This window comes from Sarcophilus harrisii, chromosome 3 (assembly GCF_902635505.1).
Source record: "Sarcophilus harrisii chromosome 3, mSarHar1.11, whole genome shotgun sequence".
NCBI classification, from domain to species: domain Eukaryota; kingdom Metazoa; phylum Chordata; class Mammalia; order Dasyuromorphia; family Dasyuridae; genus Sarcophilus; species Sarcophilus harrisii.
Window position 1 is genome coordinate 499183010 of NC_045428.1, and position 14111 is coordinate 499197120.

Below are 14111 nucleotides of genomic sequence, written 5' to 3' on the forward strand. Positions count from 1 at the left end.
CATTCATCCATCTCTACATGGCTCTGTCTGGTTCTAGGCTTATTGTTTATCCACCTCTCTACCTCCATGGTTGTTGTCCTTCTTGTCTCTCGAGCATCTCTGCCCATCTTAGGCTATCTCTTTGTCCATATCCAGCTCTGGGTTTATTGTCCATGTACCTCCTGAGAACCTGCCTCTGATTATCTGCATTCCCTATCTCTTCCTGGGTGTGTCATCCAGCTGCCTCTGGGTTTCCCCTTTCCTTATTCTTTTCTGTTTCTGTCTGAAGTTTCAAAAGACCAGAGTACCACCATCCTTTCCTTCCACCACCAGCTCTACAGACAGGGCTTCTGGGCAACCCTTCCCTCCCCTGCCTTCAACCTCTTGCAAAAGATACCTCAGCAGAGGGACCTCCATCTTGGGGCTTTAGAGTTCTGTGCCCCACTCTCCCTCCCCCTTTTTGTGTGGGAGCAGGTCGTGGTTCCCCATTGCCCCAATTCACCCTGGCTTTCTGAGAATGAGGGGGCCCGAAGCTGCCGATGAGTCAGCCACATGCTATCCTCCACCATCGTGCTCTTACTAATATAATTGCAGTGTCCCAGTTCTTCCTCCTTCTTCTCCCCCCTCCTTCCTCCTCTGCTTCCTTTTTCTCTTCTTCCAATTCTCTTCCAGATTTTTTCTCTCCTAGTTTCTTTTCTTGGTCTTCCTCCTCCCCCTGCCCCCTTTCCCCTCCTTGTCTGGGTCCAAGGGCAGCTATGTAACAGTTGGTTTTACTGGCTAGCCTGAGAAGCCCATTGCAAACAGCTGGAGAAAGCTGGGACATAAACATCAGCCTCTCCTCCTGCCCTTGGGTCCTGCACCCTCCCCCGAATGAGCACGACAGCTAGAGAGGAGATGCTGGCACCCTGGACTCCTGGCTGGACCCTGGGTGCATTTGTCTTCCCAGTGCAGTGTGTGTTTGGTGTGTGGCTGCCTTTGTGGGTTCGTCCACCACTCAGGTTTGTGGATTGTTGTCTCCGTGGCGGAGTGCTGGGGACGATTTGGGTGCTTTTGTCTTTCTGATTGGGCAGGCAGTACTTGACTGACCTGGGTCTGTTTGTCTTCTTGTTTCCCTGCAGTGTTGCCTGTGAGGTCCCCCTGCCCCCTGGAGAGGAGGTGCCCGTGAGCAGTAGGACTTTGGACAACAGCTGGGACAGGCCTTCCTACAGGTAAGTTTGAGAGTTGCCTTAGAAGGCCCTCAGCCCTGTTATTTAGGGACCCTCCTGCTTTAAGGTCCCTATATGGGGAGGGGGACAGCCACATTCTGTGTAGCCCAAGAGAACACAGCTAAAAGCAGGTGGGAGGTAGAGTATAAAAGGACATAGGGACACATTTAGTCTACTATATAAAAAATATGCTAAAAGGCAACTTCTTTGATTAATACACAGAGTCACCAAGAGAGGCCCCATCAGTGGAGATCTGATTGTAGGATTGTAGGATCTCTTAAAAGGAATCTTACATCTTCTCCGTAGTAAGGGGACTTAATAAATGTTTGTTGAATTAAATGGAAGCATTTGAGGGCTGTCTGGTGAATATGCATGTGACTTGTTTTGCCTGATTCCAGTGAATGAAAATAGTACCAAATTGAGGAGAGTTACTGAGGGGAAGATGAAGGTTTGTTATAAAGAAAAACTTGCTAAAACTTAAAGCTGTTCCAATGGCGGAAAAGGTTGTATAAGAGGGTAATAAGTTCCCCATCAGCACAATTCAAGTGGAGTCTTGATTGGGATATTATAAAGTGTATGCTTGCCTCTATGTGGGTTGGATTAAATTCTGCTTCAGATTTAAAAATGAGACTATGGCCTTTGAATTCCCTTTCACCACTGAGATTCTCTGGTTGGAAGAAAATCATATTTGAAAGTGGGAGATCAGCTCTGGCATTTATTGCTACACAGCTTTATGACCTTGAAGGAGTCACTCCTTTCATGTTAAAAAGATAGGAGCAAAGGATGAAACTAGTACCTGTGATTTTTCAACAAGTTTCAGTTCCTTTCTCCAAAAAAAGGAGTTGGTACTCAAAAAATATTGGTTCTGTGACCTGAATACAAATATGGCCTCACACATTTATTTCCTAGCTTGTGACTTTGGGTAAGTCAGTTCACCACTTTCTGCCTCAGTCTCTTAATCTGTAAAGTAGAAATTGTAATAACAGTACCCATCTCCCAGGGTGATGGTGAGGATGAAATGAGGTAATATTTGCAAAGGGCTTAGCACATTACATGGCACATAGTAGGTGCTTGTTCCCTTCCCCCTTCAACTGATCTTGGTAAGCCCTTTCCACCCCTTCTTCTATCTCTGACATTTTGTGAGTGCTGACATGGTCCATCCAGACTTCAGATTAAGGGGGTGGGAGTTGATGAAGGATGTCCTAGAGATATGTCCCCTTGACTTCTCCTTATCTGGGGCTCCAGCCTCAGGCCTCCTGATGGTGTCTACACTTGCTTACAGGCAGAAGGACTCCTGTTTGGATCAGAGCCAGTTCTACAGAGCTGTCCTCATAATTAGTCTCCCTGGGATAGAGATAAGGCAGCTCTGTGTGTGGCTTTGCAAATATGCATGTACCAGGAATGCTGTTAACCTAGTGTTGATATATCTTTACACTTTTAACTTTGGCTTCTATTATCTTAACACTAGTCCTGTGGGGAAGAGAGTAAAGGGAAAGAAAAAAACTAAGGCCCAGAAAGAAATCATAGACTTAGTAATAATTTTAATTTCTTTAGCTCTTTAAGGTATATGGAGTGCTTTTCCCAACATCCCTGTGGGATAGGAATTAAGTACATTTTCATTTTACAAACAGGCTGTATACAGAGGCTCAGAGAAATGAGTTGACCTTCCTAATGACATCATACATAAAGGAAGTTGCTAGAGAAGGGATTCGAACTCAGGTCTTGTGACTTTGCCCTTTCTGCTGCAATGCAACACTTTTCTAATATCATAATCTAATAGCTTGCAGGAGGCTTAAAGAATACTTAATTCTTGTTTTACGGGAAAGAGATGGGGAATATATTTCCTTGTGGTCCCTTATAGAGAGGAATTTACAAAACTGCATCTGGAACCAAATTCTCCCAGCCTTCTTTGCAGATTGCTTAGCATATCATAGGTGCTTAATTCATGCTTGTTGGCAGATTAACATTTTCTTTTGGGGAGTGTTTAGTCTGGTAATTAAGAAAATGACACACATAACATAGTATATTTGGAATTTTGATTTGTTAAAGTCCCAACAACATAACTGGATCATTCACCAAGAGTAGTCTAGATGACAGCATGGTTAAAGCCATTGTGAGTTCCTTAAGGGCTGGAACTTTATTTTTACTTTTATTTTTTTGTAAATTTCTTCCTCTAGTGCAGTGGTCCTCAAACTTTTGTTCTCAATATCTTTATCCTATTAAAAATGATTGAGGATCTGTCCAAAGAGTTTTTCTTTATGTGGTTTATAGTTATAGATGTTGATCACATTAAAAATAAAAACTAATTATGAATTTGTAGACTCTCTGAAAGGATTTCAGAGATTCCCAGGGTGCTCTAGACCAGACTTTGAGAACCACTGCTCTAGTGCTTAGCATAGTGCCTGCTCCATAGTAGGCTCTTAGCAAATATTAGTTGATTGATTGATCACTGAAGTTCTGAGAAGGAATCTTTAATGGGTGGATGCTGTGTTAGAGGGACAACTCTGGAGGGGTGCCTTAAGGAGTCTGTTGTCAGCCTTGGACTGATTTTATAAAATTTCTTTTGCTATGTTTCTCAAAAGAAATCTTAATAGTTGAAAGTGGAAAGTGAGACCTGTCAGATTGGCTAAGATAACAGGAAAAGATAATGATAAATGTTGGAAGAGATGTGGGAAAACTGGGACACTGATATATTGTTGGTGGAATTGTGAATGGATCCAACCATTCTGAAGAGCAATTTGGAACTATGATCAAAAAGTTGTCAAACTGTGCATACCGTTTGATCTAGCAGTGTTACTACTGGGCTTATATCCCAGAGAGAGATAGTAAAGGAAGGAAAGGGACCCACATGTGCAAAAATGTTTGTGGCAGCCCTCTTTGTAGTGGTCAGAAATTGGAAACTGAATGGATGCCCATCAGTTGGAGAATGGCTGAATAAGTTATGGTTTATGAATGTTATGGAATATTATTGTTCTGTAAGAAATGATGAGAAGGCTGATTTCCAAGAGGTCTGGAGAGACTTCTATGAACTGACGCTGAGTGAAATGAACAGAATCAGGAGATCATTATACACGGTAACAACAAGACTGTACAATGATCAGTTCTGTGGCTCTCTTCAACAATAAGATGATTCAAACCAATTCCAATTGTTCAGTGATAAAGAAAGCCATATACACCCAGAAAGAGGCCTGTGGGAACTGAGTGTGGACTACAACATAGAATTTTCATGCTTTTTGTTGATGTTTGCTTGCATTTTGTTTTCCTTTTCAGGTTTTTTTTTTCTTTCTAGATCTGATTTTTCTTGTGCAGCAGGATAACTGTATAAATATGTAAACATATTTTAACATATTTTACATATATTGGACTACTGTCATCTAGGGGAGGGGGTGGGGGGAAAGAGGGAAAAATTTGGAACAGAAAGTTTTGCAAGGATCAATGTTGAAAAATTAGCCCATGCATATGTTTTGTAAATAAAAAGCTTTTAAAAAGAAAAAAAAGAAAGTGGGAAGCGAGGGTATTAAGAAGAATGAGGAATTAACTTACCTAAGGTCATGTAACAAATCAGTGAGAGAGACTCTATATTTGTATTATTTTGTCCCTAAGTTGCAGTCCATTGTGTTTATGAGAACAAGGAACTTTTATTAAACTCTAATTTGCAATTGAGGAAACTGAGTCAGGAAGATAAAGTGACTTGTTTGAGGCCATAAAACTCATAAATGTCTGAAGGGATTTGAACTTGGTTGGGTCTTCCTGATTCCAGGCCTATCTGTTGTACCTTATAGTTGCCTACCTGTGTTCACCTAAATGGGCCACAAAAACTGCTTTTCCAGGCAAAGTAAAAATATTCTGGGTGACCAATTCTCATTTTGGACTACCTGAACTTCAGTTCTCCCCCTCAAAATAACAGAAATGAAAGAAAATGGGGAGGGAAGACAGAAGTTTTACTAACTGGGAGCTGATTGTGTTTGGGAGTTCAGTGTTTTTCTAGGCTTCCTGAAAGTGCTAGAGGCCAGATTGAGGTGGTAGGATAATAATTTCATCTGGGTGTTGAGAAGATATATATACAAAGATATAAACTGGGCCTCAGTTTCCCAGTCTGTAATTGAAGAGGGTTGAATTAGTCTCTATGTAGTCTCAGTTGTATCATTCTCTGTTCTGTTTAAGACCCCCTTTAGTTCTAACATTCTATGTTCCAAGGTTCTTCCCAGCTCTAAAATTCTCTTTTCTGTATTTAAAGACCACTTTAAGCTCTAGCCTATGTTCTGCATTATAGAGGTTCATTTAACTCCTCTTTTATTTTATTTCCTATAATTTGATGGCACTGTTTTCAACACTGACATTTTTTCATGTTCCTCCCATTTTGTCTATTCTGTGTCATATTTATGTCCTTTTCCGTTCTTCCTGTTTTTTGTCTTGTGGGTTTTCTCATTTGGATGTATACAATCCCACATTTTTTACAAATAAAGGAACTAAATCCCGGAGAGGGAAAGGGACAAGGAAAGAATCCATTTGTCCTGACCTCCCAAGCTCTGGATCTTTGGCTGACTGATGGAAATACTGATGGGGAGGGAAGAACGGGGCCAGGTCCCTTTAAAAAGCCAGGACTCAGAATCTGGCATTTAGAGTTCATGGAGAGGAGAGGAAGAACTGGGATTGGATAAACATGCCCCTTTTCTCCCTGGGCTTTTTACAGGCCCTGTGGGGCGGGTAGGCAGTCCCCACACGCTTATTGGCCTTTTAAATTTGAAACAGTGAGATTTTTTCCAGAGAGGCCTTTTTCCAGATAGGTCCTGCCTTGTTACCCTCCCCAGGCCTCAGACATCTGGTCTGTGGGTGTTTGGGACTGTTGTTGTTTTTAAAAGAAAAAGCCCTGCCTGGAAGGAGACCGGCCATGTTCCCAGGACCCAGGGAATGTGGGCCACTGAGGGATGGTGTCATTAATCCATTCATTTAGCAGTTATTATTAAACGAGCTCCTTGATATGCTAGGTTTCTCGATTCCTCCTTCCCTCCCCTTTCCCTTTCCCAGCTAACTGTGCTGGTGGGCACTTTTATTTCATCCTTCTGAGATTTAGTTTTCTTTGCTGTAAAAGCAGCTTAATTATCTTTAGGTTCTCTGCTTCACAGGGTTTAGAGAACAATGCTTTGTAAACCTTAAAGCACTAGAGAAATGAATACTTTTGTAATAAGAAACTAGGATGATCATCTTTGCATTCTCTTCCTCACAAGGCTGTCAGGAAGAAGATGCCTTTCAAACATATAAGATAGGTTAGTGGATAAATGGGTGCATGGATGGATGGATGGTTGGAGGGGAGGGAGGGAGGAGTATGGTATGGATAGCTAGCTAGTTAGCTAGATGATGATTGGATGGATACATGGATAGATAGATGAATGGATGGATAAATGAATCAATCAGTAGATGGATGGATGGATAATTGGATAGATAAATAGGTAGAGAGATAAGTAGGTAGGTAGAAAGATCGATAACTGGATAAATAGGTAAGTGGATGAATGGATGGATATATACATAAATACATAAATGGTTAAATTGTTGGATATATGGATGGATAGGTAGATAGGTGAATCATTTGGATGCATAAACAGATGGATGGATAGAGTATTAAATTCTTACTGAATGCTAGACACTATTACAAATACAAGCAATACAATTTTTTAAATTAAAGCTTTTTAATTTTCAAAACATATGCATGGATAAGTTTTCAACATTAACCCTTGCAAAACCTTGTGTTCCAATTTCTCTTCCAATTTTCTCTTTGAGGGTAAGTAATCCAATATATGTTAAACATAGTAAAAATATGTGTTAACTCCAATGTATGCTTACATATTTACACAATTCTCTTGCCACACAAGAAAAATCAAATCAAAAAGAAAAAACGTGAAAGAAAATAAAATGCAAGCAAACAAAGATTGAAATTCTCTGTTGTGATCTACACTCAGTTCCCACAGTCCTCTCTCTGGATGTAGATGACTCTCTTGATCATTGGAACTGGCCTCAATCATCTCATTGTTAAAAAGAGCCACATCCATTAGAATTGTTCATCATGTCTTGTTGTTGCCATTTCCAATGATTTTCTGGTTCTGCTCATTTCACTCAGCATCAGTTCATGTAAGTCTCTCCAGGCCTCTCTGAAATCATCCTGCTGGTCATTTCTTATAGAACAATAATATTCCAAAACATTCATATACCACAATTTTTTCAGCCCTTTTCCAATTGATGGGCCTCCACTCAGTTTCCAGTTTCTGGCCACTACAAACAGGGCTGCTGCAAACATTTTGGCACATACAGCTCCTTTTACCTTCTTTAGTATCTCTTTGGGATATAAGCCCAGTAGTAACACTGCTGGATCAAAGGGTATGCACAGTTTGATAACTTTTTGAGCATAGTTCCAAACTACTCTCCAGAATGGTTGGATTCGTTCACAACTCCACCAATAATGTATTAGTGTCCCAGTTTTCCCATAGTCCTTTCAACATTTATCATTATCTTTTCCTGTCATCTTAGTCTGAGAGGTGTGTAGTGGTACTCTCAGAGTTGTCTTATTTAAGCAATATATTTTCTTTTAAATTTAAAAGTAAAAATAAAGAAAGTTAAAAAATAATAAATACAAGCAAGCAAGTCAGTGTCTGCCCTCAGGAACTTCCATCCTAGTGTGAAAGGACAACATAAGTAGAAATTGTATGCCTAGTATGGAGAAAGTCTGGATAAAAGGAAGGCTGGAGATGGGTGTGTGTGTGTGTGTGTGTGTGTGTGTGTGTGTGTGTGTGTGTGTGTGTGTATCGGGGGTGGGATGGGGATGCTTCAGGAGGATTTTTGTCCAGTCATGGGTGTGACTCATGCCTTCGTGCCCCCAGAGGTCCCCTTCGGTTGTGTGAGCCCAGTATTCCCTTCCCCAAGCTCACCTGCCCAGGGCCCTAAACACAGGTGTTGCCCTTCCCACACCAGAGTCCCAGCAGCAGCTGTGCAAGGAGCTGTTCAAGGAGGGAGCTATTTGCAGAACTCTGTCCTGGCTAACATCTTCAATGGTCTTCCGGGGCTGGGCCCTCAGGCGTGAGGAGGAATTACATTAGGAGAGGGAGGATGTTGCTGACTGTCCTTCTCGTCTGTCTTGCCAGAAAAATTAATCTTTAAGTCTGCAATTGAATTATTCCTCAGAGGGCCTGCACACACACACAGGGGCAGGCACACATGCGCACGTGCTCCCTCTCACAGTCCCAGACACGTCAGCTATGAATCTTATCTTCCCTGCTATGGGTGGGAGGCAGAGTTAATGTGCCCTGGGCTTAAACTAACTCACTCTTAAGCTTCAGATCCCTGAAAACCTAACCACGTTGCTGCCAGCCATGAGTGACACTCACGGGGAAGGGGGCGAAGCTTGGTGTTGGCAAGGAGTCTGGTTCAGGCATTTAGGAACAGAAGCAGGATTTGGGGGAGGCACAGAGAAAGAGGGTCATAGTCCCTGCCATATTCTGAAGAGGGGAAATCCAGGCCTTGCCCCTAGTCTCAGGAGACTCTAGCACTGGAAGGATTGTCTGGGCTAAAAAGAGCCTGAAAAATCATTGAGGCTTGTAAAGCAGATTTTAAAGATGGGCAAAATGAAGCCTCAGAGAAGAAAAATCTTCCCTGAGTTTATTCCATTGATTAAGTAGCAGAGCAAAGATCTAGACCAACACCCTCCCCCATCATGGAGGCTCACTGGGGTTTTGGTGGTATTGGAATCAGAAAGTCCCACCTTAGCTGTTTAGTAGCTGTGCAAGCCTGGAGAAGTCACTTAATTTCTCTGTGCCTCAGTTTGTTCACCTGTAATATATGGGAGTTTTCTTCCAGCTCTAAACCCAAGGTACTGTGATCCTGTATGATTCCATAATGGGGATCAAGGCCAGCTGGAACCTGGCGAAGCAGAGCCCTCTTCTACCTGACAAGTGAAAGAGTTTGTGACCTTGGGTCAGCCAGTTCTCTTCAAGTCTCAGCAGCTCCATGGCTAAATGAAAAGATTAATGCCTTCCCTACCTCCATTACAATGCTGTTGGCAAAACCCAGAGGAGAGCAGGGCGGAGGAGGGGATTGGGGAAATGAAATGAAGATGAGCATGTCATGAGTTCTTGCTTTATTTATTTATTTTTATCCAGGAGGAATAGTTGTCCCAATAACCCCCATTTGTCCAGTTCTTGACAGATGCACAACACTTGCACACACACACACACACACACACACACACACACACACTATCTGCTTCTCTCAAGAATTCCCAGAGGATTGTGAATGTTTTTTGAATCACCATTTTACAGATGCTCAGATATCAAGGCTGAGAGGGCTTAATTGGGTTCACAAAGCTAATAAATTTTGGCATCATGCCTCCAGCCTCACACCGCATCACCTGAAAGTGATGAATAAGTCATTTAAAGACATTTAAAATCCTAGTTTGGGAGAATGAGTGATATTGTGTGGGATAACAAGGAGAGTGTTGGACAATTTCAGCAAGTTCAGTTGGCCCTGACTCAACTTATCTGACTGTGATTTAGAGCAAGTCACTCACCCCTTCTGAGTTCCAGTTTCCTTGTCTGTAAAATGGGGTCAGTGATACTCAGAGGCTCTACCTTTCTGAATGTTGTAAGGAAAGTGCTTGGTGAGTCATCAAGCCTAGAGGTATTATTATTTTTTATAAAGTTTTTTTATTTTCAAAATATATGCGTAGATAGTTTTCAACATTCATTCTTGCAAAACCTTGTGCTCCAAATTTTTCTCCCTATCCCCATCCTCTCCCCTAGAAAGCAACTAATCCAATATATGTTAAACATGTGCATTTGTCTATACATATTTCCACAATTCTCTTGCTGCACAAGAAAAATCGGATCAAAAAGGGAAAAAATGAGAAAGAAAATAAAATGCAAACAAACAACAAAAAGGTGACAATATTATGTTGTGATCCACACTCAGTCCCCACAGTCCTCTCTGTGGGTGCAGATGTCTCTTTCCATCATAAGTTCATCAGAACTGACTTGAATCATAGAGGTATTATTATTATTATTAAAGAGAGACTTGGTGGCATAATGGGCAGAGGGTAGAAGCTGGCCTTAGAGTTAGGGATGCCCAAGTTCAAGGTCTGACTCTAACACATAGGAACTATTCAACTTGAATAAGTCATAAGACCTAGGTTGAAAGCTGGATGTTCAGTCCATACCTTCTCTCCATTCTGCTTATGAGACCTAAAGAGGCTAAGAGGTTTGTACAGTATCATAAAGCTAATATAGATCTAAAGTGGGATTTGAACTCAGATCATCTTGATTCTAACTCCAGCACTCTGCCCACTACGCCACACCACCCCTCCATTCACTGGAATCTCTTAGGCCTCAGCTGCTGTAATTTTATTTCTTTTTAATTCTTTATTTTTTCAATACAGTTTTTTCCAAATACATGTAAAAATAGTTTTCAAAATTCATTTTTACAAAACTTTGTGTTCTAAATTTTTCTTTCTCTTTAGCCCACCCAACAAACAGCAAATAATTTGATATAAGTTAAATATATGCAATCCTTTTAAAAATATTTTGATATTTGTCATGTCGTGCAAGAAAAAATCAGAACAAAAGGGAGAAAATGAGAAAAAAACCCCAAAGATTAAAATACTATGCTTCAATCAGCCTCCCTAGTTCTCTCTCTGGATGCAATTGGCATTTTCCATCCCAAGTCTATTGGAATTATATTGAATCACCAAATTGTTGAGAAGAGCCAAGTCCATCACAGTTGGTTGTCACATAATCTTGTTATTTAACAAGTTCTCTTGGTTCTGCTCACTTCATTCAGCATTAATTCAGGTAGGTCTTTCTAGGTTTTTCTGAAATTAGCCTGCTCATCATTTCTTATAGAACAACACTATTCCATTCATATTCTGTAACTTGTTCATCCATTTGCCAATTGATGGGCATCCACTCAATTTCCACTTCCTTGATGGTACAAAAAAAGTTTCTACAAACATTTTTGCACATGAGTCCTTTTCCCTTTTTTATGATCTCTTTGGGTTACAGAACTAGTAGTGAGACTGCTGGATCAAAGGGTATAAATAAGTTTATAGCCCCTTGGGCATAGTTCCAAATTGCTCTCCAGAATGGTTAGATCATTTTACAACTCCACCAATGTATTAGTGTTTCAGTTTTCAGACATCCTCTCCAATAATTATCATTGTCTTTTTCTGTTATCTTAGTCAATCTGAAAGTTGTTTAGTACCTCAGAGTTGTCTTAATTTGCATTTCTCTAATCAATAGTGATTTAGAGCATTTTTTCATATGACTAGAAATGGCTTTAATTTCTTCATCTGAAAATTGTCTGTTCATATTCTTTGACATTTATCAGTTGGGAAATGGCTTGTATTATAAATTTGAGTCAATTCTCTATATATTTTAGAAATGAGACCCTTATCAGAAACACTGGCTGTAAAAATCCCCCCCAACTTTCTGTTTCCCATCTAATCTTGGCTACATTGGCTTCGTTTGTGTAAAAACTTTCTAATTTAATATAATAAAAATTATCCATTTTGTATTCCATCATGTTGTCTAGTTCTTCTTTAGCCCTAAATTCTTCCCTTCTCCACAGATCTGACAGGTTGACTATTCCTTGTAAAGCTCAGATTCTTAATCTGCATAGTGATCCCATATGGGGTCACATAACTAAATATGGGGTCATGGAGTTATCATTTGCAATCAGCAAATGTTTATATACCTATATATGCATATATATATATATATATTTATAAAAAGGGTTATGTAAAAATTTCCAAGGCTAAAAAGGATCATGAATGGAAAAAGTTTAAGAAGTCCTCTTCTAAAATATACTTCACTACAAAGGATAAGTTACCATGTCAGTGCAGAGATTTTCCAGCCACAGCTATAAATGTGCCCCGCTTCCCCAAGTTCTTAAGATCCAAATTTCTTGCTGAGGACTGCCAGCTCTTTGGGGGTTCTTCCCCAGCCCTAATTCCAGTTAGAATCTTCCAGTTTTCAGAGCAGAGGCATCAGCAGCCACTGAGTGGGCTCAAAGTCAAAGTGCTGGAGTGGACTTAAGATCATCTATTTCAACCCCCTCATTTGCTAACATTTCTCCAATAAAATACCAATGGAAGCTAACCTTCAGGTTGAGATGAATGGGAAAGGCAGTGAGGTTAATCCCAAACCAGAGCAAAGCCCCAAATGGGACAGCGACTCTGTAGGGGAAACAGCAGCCAGAGAATTCTGACCCTTACATGGCCCCATGGTGTGACCTTGGGTAAGCCACTCCCCGTGGTATGGCCTCAGTTTCCCTTTTCAGAACAGAAAGGGGGCTTGAACAAATTCCCGTCAAACCTCATGTCAGATACTGACTCCTAAAATGAAGCCTTTCCTGACTTCCTTGAAGCTATTTACTTTGTATATATAAATGTTTACATTGTGACCTGTGAGAGAGTGTCAGTTCCTGGAGACCAGAACTGTTTCATTTTTGTTTCTGTATCCAGAAGAGGTATCGAAGTTTCTCTTACTTCATTAGGTGCTCAATAAATTCTTGGAGATGGATTTTAAGATCCCTTTTAATTTCCAGCTCTGACATTCAGAGAACACACACTGTGTGTGTGTGTGCATGTATGTATGTATGTGTGTGCATGTGTGTGCACGTGTGCGTGTGCAGAAAACACACAGTGTAGAAGTCTAAGGATCATAGATTAAGAATTAGGAAGATCACCTGCCATCTAGGGTAGGGGGTGGAGGGAAGGAGGGGAAAAGTTGAAACGGAAGTTTTTGCAAGGGTCAGTGTTGAAAAATTACTCATGCATATGTTTTGTATATAAAAAGATATAATAATAATAATAAAGAATTAGGAAGATCCTATAAAATAGGCTTATTTCATAGAGGAAGAAACTGGTTAGAATTTGAATTTGGGTCTCTCTGACTCTAAACCCTGTAGTCTACTCAATGTCTCAACTCCTAGACTTACCTGAGTTTAACTGCAGGTACAGAATGTACCAAAGATAGGTATGATTAAAGACATTAGTGGTCTCTCTCCACTGGTTCCCTTCCCATCTCATTTGATTAAAAAACCATGTTTCAGTAATACCATGATTTTTCTTTGGTATTAGGTAGAATCCTTTGAAGGATTCTAGAGGGTTACACAAATGACTGGTAGTAGATCCCTGTCCTCACTAAGCTTATAATCTATTACCTGAGGATTAGACATGGACCAAGAACTGCAGTACTAAAGGATTTGCTCTGTATTTGTTTGGAACATAAAGTGTTATGAGATCAAAGGAGGGGGAGAAATCATCACTGACTGGAGGCATAGATAGGGGATTGGGAGAAGAGGTCAGGGAATATTTCATGGAGAAGGCTGTACCAGACCTGAACCTTAAGGGATGTCACTGGATAGTATTTCCTTATTATAACATTTCCTCATTCATAACATCAGAGAACTCAACTAGATGAGGCAACCAGGTGGGAGAGCAGATAATGCTGACTTTAGAGTCAGCAATTGGGAAAATCTGAGTTCAAATCCTTTCTTAGACATTTACTAGGTTATTTGATACTGGACCAGTTACTTACCCCGTTTGTTTCAGTTTTACCTTTTGTAAAATGGCAATGATAATAATAGCCTCTATTTCTCAGGGTTGTTGTGAGGCTCAAATAACAATAATTATAAAGTGCTTAGCACACTGTCTGGTACATAGTGAGTGCTACATCAGTGTTATTTAGTTATATCCAGCTCTTTGACCCCATATTCTGTAACTCACCAATACTGTCCATGGGGTTTTCTTGACAAAAATGGTGGCATGGATTGCCAATGCAAACAGGGTAAAGTGACTGTCCAGGGTCACACAGCTAGTAAGTATTTAGGGCCAGATTTGAACTCTGAATTCAGATTTCCTGACTCTAGGCCCAGCAACCCATCTAC

At 40.6% G+C, this 14111-nt stretch overlaps 1 protein-coding gene across 3 annotated transcripts in view; it reads left to right on the top strand.

Annotated features, from left to right (window-relative positions):
* GDPD5 (glycerophosphodiester phosphodiesterase domain containing 5) overlaps positions 1-14111 on the top strand; it is a 174172-nt gene that overhangs the window by 56420 nt on the left and 103641 nt on the right. For 2 of the 3 annotated variants that reach the window (XM_031961376.1, XM_031961378.1), the window contains exon 2: positions 1098-1187. The gene's annotated coding sequence lies outside the window, so the exon portion shown is untranslated. Of the gene's footprint in view, positions 1-741; positions 978-1097; positions 1188-14111 lie in introns of those variants that run through there. The other variant, XM_031961377.1, reaches the window with a different exon arrangement.